Below are 10,906 nucleotides of genomic sequence, written 5' to 3'. Positions count from 1 at the left end.
AATAATAATAATAATAATAATAATAATAATAATAATAATAATAATAATAATAATAATAATAATAATAATAATGCATTGCATAATTGATCCTATGCAATTTGCATATAGATCTGTAAGGGGGTCGAAGATGCTGTACTAATATAGTTAGATAAAATACTCAAACACTTAGAAACACCTAAAACTTTTGTGCGGACAACTTTCATAAAATTTTTAGTTTTTTTTTTTTTTTTAACGTAATTCAGCCTCATCTACATATAATGAAACTGCTAGATATGAACGTAAATGCTAAACTCGTTTTTATATTGTTAGTTCTCACCTATAGGTGCGTTATGTTCTAGTCACCCGTCCTACTTAAATGCCATGCTTACTAAGTATCCTCTCTGTTCCCAAATAATGTACCAAAACCTATGGTCAATGCTCATTCATTCTCCTTTGCTTCTACTTTCTTTGCTAGTATGCTGCACCATCAAGGTGTAACCTATGTGCAGATTAAAAAAGCGTTAGCCAGGGTCAACTGATTGATTGATTGATTGATTGATTGATTGATTCTTAATGCATCCGCAATACTGGTCAGCTGTAAACTAATTTTATTTTAGATAGTAGGGCCTAAACTTGCAGCCTGGTTCACATAAAAGATAGAGGAAAGAAAACAGGAAATCTCTTTCAGTCTACTTGTTCTTTTCACCTCTGAAGGACATCACACCTTTCCCCAGTGGTTAGATTCTATTGCCTTCATCTACTAATACTCCGGTAAGGAGCGGTAATTTTAATCTTTTAATAAGCGGCAAAGACGAACTCAGTGCTGTTTTTAAATTTTTATTTCTACATCTGCTCTTCTATAAACTTTTTTTTTTCGCTCAGTGGCTATTTAGAAATTAGTAGCCTAATTTTCTGTTAGTATATAGTATATTAACATTATGTGAAGTTAACATGCGTTATGTAATATTAGGCCAGCATGTTATTCTTTGTTAATTTTAACTTAATAATAATAATACTAATAATGTACTGTTATTATTATTATTATTATTATTATTATTATTATTATTATTATTATTATTATTATTATTATTATTATTATTATTATTGTTATTATTATTATTATTATTATTATTATTATTATTATTATCATCATCATTATTATTATTATTATTATTATTATTATTATCATTATTATTGCATTAATAATAATAATAATAATAATAATAATAATAATAATAATAATAATACAAAGATAATTCCCTCGATAACAGCTGGAATTGGGGATTTATTCATCATGTAGAAGACCATATTAAAGATAAGATAAAACAAGATAAGATGAGTTTATTGTCCATTATAAAAAGTGGAAATTCGTTTCCTCTTTTCCAATTTAAGACAAATGAACAGATAAAAGTGATTAAAAACACGTGAAAGTACAAGATGAGATAAAACAATTTTAAAATACATGAGTGAAAGCATATGATTCTCAGGCGTTACTTCCACGGTTTGCCACAAAAAAAGAACTCAAATAGTTAAAAGTACAATAAAATGACAAAATTAAAACCCGGAGCAGGAGTCAAATAAATTTGCTGCTTCTTAAAATTGTTTAAAATTAAATGTTAAAAAAGAGATAAGATATTAAAATTGATTAAAAAAGAGTAAGTACTAACGTATTGCATATCTATTATAATAAAATCGTATTATCTTTCATTTCTGCACTTAGTCTAAGCTCTACAAACGCTTTCATATAATTCTTCCATTGTTTTCAGATCGATATCACGTCCTATAACTCGTAGAGCTACTCTAATTATTTTTGTTATTAATCTGTTTCTATTTAATTTAGACATATACCCATAGAAACATACTAAGCTGAATACAAAAAGACTTTAATAACTAATTGATAAAATAAATGAAGAATAGTTCTGTCTACTTTGAATTGCTTAACCTTCCTTAAAAAGTACAGTCGTTGGTTTGCTTTACATTGAGTAACTTTAGTTTGTTTATTCCAATTAAGTTTGTTGTCTATATTGTACCTAAAGTATATGTACTCATCCACTTGCTACAAGCTCGCCGTGAATAGTGAGTGGCATTAGGACAATGGGTTCTTTACGGCAGTCTATTATCATTTCCTTAGTTTAAAGTTCGTTAATTCATCCAAGTAAAAAAGCCTGATCGTTTTTCATATAGCCAGTTATAACAGTATCATCTGCATATTTTATGATTGAACAACCTTGATTATTGCTTTTACAATCACTTGTGTATAACGAAAATAATATAGGTGAAAGGACATCCTTGCTGTGCTCCAGTATTGATTGTTCGTACATCTGATTTTAACTTCAACAAACTGTGGTCTGTCCCTGAGGAAAGATCCATAATAATAATATCTGGAATTTATAAGGCGCCAATTCCAAAAAAGATCAAAGGCGCACTATACAAGTGTGATACCCTCGGAAAACAAAAGTAGTCTTAATTCGCGATTTAAATTGCAGAAATTAGAAGAAGTCGTTATATTAATAGGAAGCTGGTTCCAAAGAAAAGTAGAAGCAAAGGAGAATGAATGAGCATTGACCATAGGTTTTGGTAGAATATTTGGGAACAGAGAGGATACTTAGTAAGCAGGGCATTTAAGTAGGACGGGTGACTAGAACATAACGCACCTATAGGTGAGAACTAACAATATAAAAACAAAACATAAGAACGTTTAGCATTTATGTTCATATCTAGCAGTTTCATTATAAGTAGATGAGGCTGAATTACGTTAAAAAAAAAAAAAAAACTAAAAATGTTATGAAAGTTTTCCGCACAAAAGTTTTAGGTGTTTCTATGTGTTTGAGTATTTTATCTAACTATATTAGTACAGCATCTTCGACCACCTTACAGATCTATATGCAAATTGCATAGGATCAATTTAAACACTATCCTCATCTAGCAGCAATTTTAAAACAATATGTTCTAAACATTTCATTACCGTGGAAGTTAAGGTCACTGGTCTGAAGTCATTTTTAGTTGCAATTTTACTTGTTTTTTGGCACTGGTGTTATTCCTGATGTTTTCCATATAATTGGGATGGTACCAGTGTCAATAGTTCGCCGGTAGATTTTTCCAAACAATGGAGCCAACTGGTGGCTGCATGTCTTTAACATTTTAGTTGCTTATGCCATCCGGACCAGTGGCCTTGCTCATTATACTTCTTGCAAAGACTGAATTGTTGTTTTTAGGCAAACGCATGATCTCAGAGCATAAGGAATGCACTTTATAATGCCTTTGAACATATACTGTAATGTAGTATTAAGGTTCAATGGTATTAACTTGTATAACCATTGGAATCGATACCCTTCACCTGATAAATGCCTTAAATTGGTTTGACAGTTTTAATGGTCAACTTGAGTATACAGACAATATAATAATATAACTTTACCCTAGTCAGTTGGACTTGGCCTTTCTCACACTATGAATCTATTTTTGTGTTTTTAATTCTAATTTCGTCGGAATTGATGAAAACTCCCTAAAATGTGCAATTTATAGAGGAAATTGGCCTACCGTAACAAAGAATTTGAGAATTTTAGGCACTTTCAGAGGATGAATTTGTCAAGGGGTGGGGAAAGATTTTCCAAAGATGGATATTTTCCCCTTTTCCCCCGGTGTTTTTAATTCTAATTTCGTTGGAATTGATCAAAACTCCCTAAAATGTGCAATTTTTAGAGGAAATTGGCCCATTAACAAGAAATGCGCGCGAGGTTTTTAGGCACTTTCAGGGAATGAAAAGGGCATTTATAAAGGGGTGGGGAAGATTTTTCAAAGATCGATATTTTCCCCTCCCATTTCACCCAGTGGTTACGCCATCGGGCAGCATAGATGAAAGGAGTTATGACAGTTTTTGAAGTGGAGAAGGGGTTGCAGGGTGTTGTGAGTCTGGTCATTATGATATCTTCCTTTTTATTCTTGTCTTTATTTTTGTCTTCCCTTTTTCTTTTTCTTTCCTTTTCTTTTCCTCTTCTCTCTCTTTCCCTCCTTCTCCCCTCTTTCTTTTCTCTTATTACCCAGCCCGGTACGACGGTTTGGTCAGCCCGGTAAAGTGTTCGAACTTCTTATAGACAAAAAAAAATGTTAGATATATATTTTAAATAGAGAGGCAGCCAGTTTTGCAGATGTCATATCGGTAACAGGATTAAATTCAATACTGATATAGTAAAAAGTCAATCTTCGTAGGCCTAAGTGAGAAAAACAAATTGTCAGCAACAATTTGAAAGACAAAAGACAATCAGATATGTTCTCATCATCATTATCAACATCATCTCACCACCATTACCTCCATCATCATCATCATCATCATAATCATCATCATCATCATCATCAATTGTTGATATAATAATAATAATAATAATAATAATAATTATTATTATTATTATTAGGCCTATTATCATTGTTAATTATCATTATCAACATCATCTCACCACCATTACCTCCATCATCATCATCATCATAATCATCATCATCATCATCAATTGTTGATATCATAATAATAATAATAATAATTATTATTATTATTATTATTATTAGGCCTATTATCATTGTTATTATTATTATTATTATTATTAGTCCTACAACTACTATAATTATCATCATCAACAATGTCATTGGTCCTATTAATATTACGTAAAGTTAGGAAAAAAATAAATGTAGGAAATAGTGACTTGCAGTTTTAAATAGGCTGAAGTATGCACATGCGTGGGCTAAGTCATACATGTTATATTCGATGACTAAAAACTATTTATTATTTAATCAAAACAAAATCATTTGTATTGGGGAAATGTTTACCACTAATACTACGGTACCTCTTCAATACTAAACGATACTGTTTAAAATCAGATCTGACATCATTGTATTGAAAGGCAAAAATGGCAACAATGGTATCATTATCTTTCTACTTAAAGTAATTCTAAACCCGGGGACTCACTGCGCCCGACGTTGTCGGCCGACGCAATTCAATGAAGATACGCAACGCAGATCGTTTTTGTAATGACGTCAGTTCAGACTGCCACCGAAAACCAGCAGACGGCGTCGCGTCGTCTAGCGCTCACAGTTAGCGTAGTCGGATTCGTTGTGCGACGGTCGCACGACGCAGTGAATGCTCGGCTTAATGTATTCATCATGAGAGTAGATCGCTGGGGACAGGGAGAAACAAGTCCCACCTACATTTAAAAGGACATCATATCAACTGTCCCCACACCAAATTCACCGTTCTTCTGCATAATTTAGACATGAGATAATCTGCAGATAATAAAAAAGAAAAATCAATATTTTTGAATGAATGTTATTTTTCACAAAATATTCTATACCGTAAATGCTCGAATATTGCCTCTCTCGAATAAGCTTTTATTTACCATGATGTAGGTAATACGTGAAATAGGTAACATGGGAAGGGCATGGAAAGCGCCAAGGCGCATAAGCGCCGCACTGAAGCCTTCAAAGTAGTGTTATGATGAATATTCTGCTAATGAGAAAGCTGTTAATTGTAAATAACGTTACCCTTAAAGTCAAAACGACTTGTAGTGGTGGCGTATCTATGGGATAACGCAGGGGGAACACCTCCCCCCAAATTACTCGCCCCGCCCCCCTCCTCCAGTCTCGACTCCATCCAAAAATCAGTCAAGTAGTTAAAAATCACCTAAAATCACCATATTTTGCGAATTAGCGTTCCTAGTCCAGTCCGAAATGTAGCAATATCAGAGGTTGCATTTTTTTTTTTGCTATATTTTTAAAAAATTGGATATGATGTAGAGTAGACATAGATAAATCAAAAAAGTATGTGCAAATTTTTTTTTTTCATACGTAAGGGGAGGGTTGCCAGCAGTTTCAAAATGGCCGCCAATTTTTCCTAAAATTGTCACTAATATTGTAAATTTATGTCATTAAAATGCAGTATTCAATAGGAAATCCACTCATAACAATGACAACAACAGTTAACTAGATATTGTACACATTTTTGAGCTATTACATTTTAAAATGGCTGCCATTTTCCATTATTTTAGCTTTTTAGCATACGTATATTAATATAATATTAACCGATCTGTACTGTAAAACAAAAACGTGTGATAGAGCTATGCAATTGCCATATGCTGTTAATGGTTAATACCATAATATATATGTGATATATATATATGTGATATATATATGTGATATATATATATATATATATATATACATATATGTACATATATACATATATATATATATATACATTTATACATATATATACATTTATACATATATTTATACATATATATAGTATATATATAGTATATATATAGTATATATATATATATATATATATATATATATATAACGTGTGGGTGTGTGTGTGTTTGTGATTTACATATATTTACCTACATCAGTGAGTTTATAATATGCTAACGTTCATTATCACTTTCTTCATCACTGTCACTGTCTGATAAACCAGAAACACTAAGCAACAATGGAAAGTTGTTGCAGAAACTCCATTCCGCTTCGCAGTTACACATCTCAGTAAACTGAAGATTATTTCTCCTACACGTGCATGTATTATTTGAATATGTACTTATTGAACAGGTACATCTGATAAGCTCAGCAACTGCTTCAGGGGCAGCCTGCTTTTCTGACAAGACAGGTCTCAATTTACCATCTTCCATAAACCAGCCCAGTTTGTATGGATCAGGGATTTCTGGATGAATAACAGTATCCTGGCTCCATATATTGGCCTGCAGATGTGCACGAAATACATGCTGATATATGGCTCCTGCAGTTGGTGGCAGCTTATCTACACCTTGATTGTTTGAATCTTTTCCATCGTAAAGTTGAGGCATCTTTAGCAGATACTTTCTTTGTTCCGAGAAGACTACACAAAAACTTTAATGATGGCATATTCCCTTCCCCAAGCTTGGCCAAAGCATGTAAAACAGGAGGTGGTGATTTCATAAACATCTTAAGGGCTGTTTTTTCCAACATCATTTATATGCCCTGTAATAAATTTTATCACAACCGGTGATAGCATGGGAGCCTGGTAGTGTCACAGCTCTTAGTGGTCCAAGATGATCGTATATTGGCTGAAGAGCCACTCCTCTTCTGGTTTCAGCAGATGGCGGAAAATGAGCTTTCCGCGACTCCTGAGCTGTCTTAATTACTTTTAAGTTCTTCAAAATTCAAGGTTTTCCCCTCTTGAAAACGGTCAGGTAGTTATTTCCCATTATTATTACAGTAAATAGGCCTTATGTGTGTATACATACATTAATTATTTTTAAAAATGAGTAGTTGCATAAGAATTTTCCATGAATCGACGAATCCCAAAAAGAGAGGGGGGTACGGGGGTTCTCCCCCGGGAAAATTTTGATTCCTAGAAGGCGGGAAATGAGTTTCCAGACTTCTGAGGTGTCTTTTATTCAAAATTCCAAAAAGAAAGGGTGGTCCGGGGGTTCTCCCCCTTGAAAATTTTGATTCCTAGATGGCGGGAAATGAGCTTTCCCGACATTTGAAGTGTGTTTTAATGACTTTTATGTTGTTCAAAATTCTAATTTTCTTATTGAAACAACAAAAAAAATCAGCTCAAGGGTCCTGAAAAGGTAGGTTTAGAATTCTTTTTCTTTTCCCCTTTTTTTGTTGCCCAAGGGAGGGGTCAGGACCCATGACCTGTCTCTTATACACATCTAGATGTGTATAAGAGACAGGTTTAGGCCTATAGGCCTACATACACGTGCTGTAAAAAAAAACTTCTTGCTTTACAAAAACATAAGCAACCAAAAATACATAAACATTCTCTTTCCCATCCTTCTCCTCATTCTTCCATCCTTCTTTTCTTGCACTTACGGTCATACAAAAACCTCCAGACATTATATATTTTTTGCCAAAGGCCATGGGGAGTTCCTGCAATAACTTTTCATTGTTGTCGAGTGTTTTTCTGATTCATCAGACAGTGACAGTGATGAAGAAAGTGATAATGAACATTAGCATATTATAAAATCACTGATGTAGGTAATTATAAGCAAATTACAGTATGTAATATGGTTACATAATACTAAAACACACACACACCCACACATTATATATAAATATGTATATATATATGTATATATGTATATATATAATATATATATGTATATATATGTATATGTATATATATATCATATAGGCCTGTACATATTATGTATATATATCATATATACATATATACATTTATATACATATATATACATATATATATATCTACCGATATCAAGCCATTGCTGATTGTTGTTTTCCAGTATGTTTAATTGAATACTGCATTTTAATGACATAAATTTACAATATTAGTGACAATTTTAGGAAAAATTGGCGGCCATTTTGAAACTGCTGGCAACCCCCTTTACGTATGAAAAAAAAATGTTGCACATACTTTTTTGATTTATCTATGTCTACTGTACATCATATCAAATTTTTAAAAAATATAGCAAAAAAAAAATGCAACCAACCAAAGTTTGCTGGACTATTCCTCAACTGATCATCGATCCCCCACAACTTTGCGCCCTCATCAGTCCCACACCCCTCCCCATTTCAAGACCATACGCCACTCCTTATGAGGCTAGAAATACTTTGTAGTGTATCATACCGTGGCAAAAGAAATGAATATCTGACAGTTAAGGCTGTTCACTAGTTCACATGGGGAGGAAGGTCAAAAGATGACTAGTACTTACTAACTTATCCGGCTTGCAGAACAAAATCCTGAATCATTATTAATAATGTATTATTTACCGGTGTCTGACGATGCAAGAAAATCAGAACAGTACAATTTTTCAAACTATTCAAAATACTTTCAGTATGGTGGTGAAGAAGATTTGCCCGACGCGGGTCCTATGTGGATGGGGAGGAGGATGGCTTCAACGCATACCTGTCAACCTTGAGAAATTTCAAAGAGTAAGATCGGGTGCCACATAATGAGTGCCGCACAGGGGCCGCCAAGGGCTCTCGGTCGAGGCGCCTTCTAGCCCTGGACACTTAAATGGCATAATCGATATTAGTGAGTTTATAATGACCTCAGATACAGTAGTTATTAAAAGATTTTAATATAACAAAAGGTATCTTCCCTTCTTATGAAAATTCATTACAAATTGAAAAAGAAACAAAATTTACTCAAATTTTAGGATAAGCGTAAGTTTTGATGGTGTTTGCTTAAGACTGACTTGGTTTGAATGCGTAAGACTTACTGCGAATGCCTACGTGCAGTGGTGGCGCCGGAGAGGGCTGTCTTAGCGTATCCTCCCGTCGGGGAAGCACACCCCCTCCCCGTCGGGGAAGACGAGTATCTTCTGTCGGGGAACAAACAAATTAAAAAAAAAAAATTTAAATGTTATGTTCGGTAAGTCACCATATAGTTTTCATTAAACTATTTCTGTTAACTTTTCATCACTAATAATAGTAATAATAATAATGACAAATGCTCGTTTGGATAGCCTCATGATGCTTGGAATACATCGTGATAGGTGAAGCAACCTCGACCATGACAGCGTGGTTTACAGATTTCATGCAAAATTTCCAAAATATAGAATTTCACTTCCAAGAATGAGGATTTGGAAATAAATTAGATGGTTACATTGCATACTCTTTGTTTCTTGTTTTATTCAAAATGTTTTGGTTTTGGAAGCTGATTTTGACATTAAAAAGCATAGCCTACATGAAATCATAATAACTCGATGCCTATCAAATAAGTAATAAAAAATCGCCATAATTCATCAAGTACCCGTGCACCCCCACCGGGGGCCCTGTGCGGCCCCCCTGGCCCCAGCCAAGTGAGACTCGATTCGCTCCACTAGCCCCCCCCCCCTCTGTCGGGGCCCTACTCCCTCCGTCGGACAGGTCCACTCCATCATTGCTAAGTGTTGACAAGTCTGCCGACGGGAAGGCATGTTTCCCTAAGGGAGCATAACTGGGTGGGGTCAGAGGAAGCTCAGAATTCCTCAGAAGGAGTACAATGGGTGAAGCCCCCAGGAATTAAGGATTTTAAAGTCTGAATTAATAGACTTAATCGATTTTAATTTTACATACATAGTTTTTTTTTTTTTTTGGCGTATAAAGAAGAAGTATAAGAATACATGTTGGGTTTTAACAAGCTTTACAGCGCATCCGTCGTACTCGTATACAAAGGCATGACTCTGAATTAAAATTGAAAGAAAGATTTAAATATATTAGGGTAATATTATAATTCTTTTTACAATTTAGGGTTATTCATTGTTATGATTATGATTATGACTATGATTATTATTATTATGACTGATTATTTTTTATTATTATTATCATTATTAGGCCTATTATTATTATTTAATTATTATTATTATTTTTATTATTATTATTATTATTATTATTATTATTATTATTATTATTATGCGTTAATTATTAATTATTATTGTCTTGAGATTTATTGTTATTAGGCGTTAATTATTATTGGGGTTTATTGTTAATAGGCTTTGGTCATTATTGGATTAATGGGCCTATCTATGGGTCTGGTTTCAAATCCTGAATACCAATGAAACCTAATTCCATATTCGACATTATTCGCTTTGAAAAGCGTCATTTATTCAAATGACAATGCCGGATATGACTTCCATTACCGATTGCTTTTCCAAGGCAAACAGAGCGCATCCCTTGATTTCCCGAGCTTTTTTGCGGATACACATGGCCTTCAGTAACAAAGGTTTCATTTATTTATTTTTTATTCTCATGTTGTGGTTTGGATGAAATTTTGTAATTTTTGGTTGAAACTGCTTCTACCTCTAAAGTACCTCTTTGTATGCTCAGTATTCAGTTGTGTAAAATGATTCATTGTTCAGTATATTGTCCGTTGCCGATTTGAGGGTAAAATTCAACGGCTCGCCATTTCCACGCTCTACTTTATTCACAGTAATGGTCATTAAAATAACATGTGATA

Source organism: Anneissia japonica, unplaced genomic scaffold (assembly GCF_011630105.1).
Source record: "Anneissia japonica isolate Jap-2015-1 unplaced genomic scaffold, ASM1163010v1 scaffold287719_len1884721_cov185, whole genome shotgun sequence".
Lineage (NCBI taxonomy): Eukaryota > Metazoa > Echinodermata > Crinoidea > Comatulida > Comatulidae > Anneissia > Anneissia japonica.
This window is presented reverse-complemented; position numbering follows the sequence as displayed.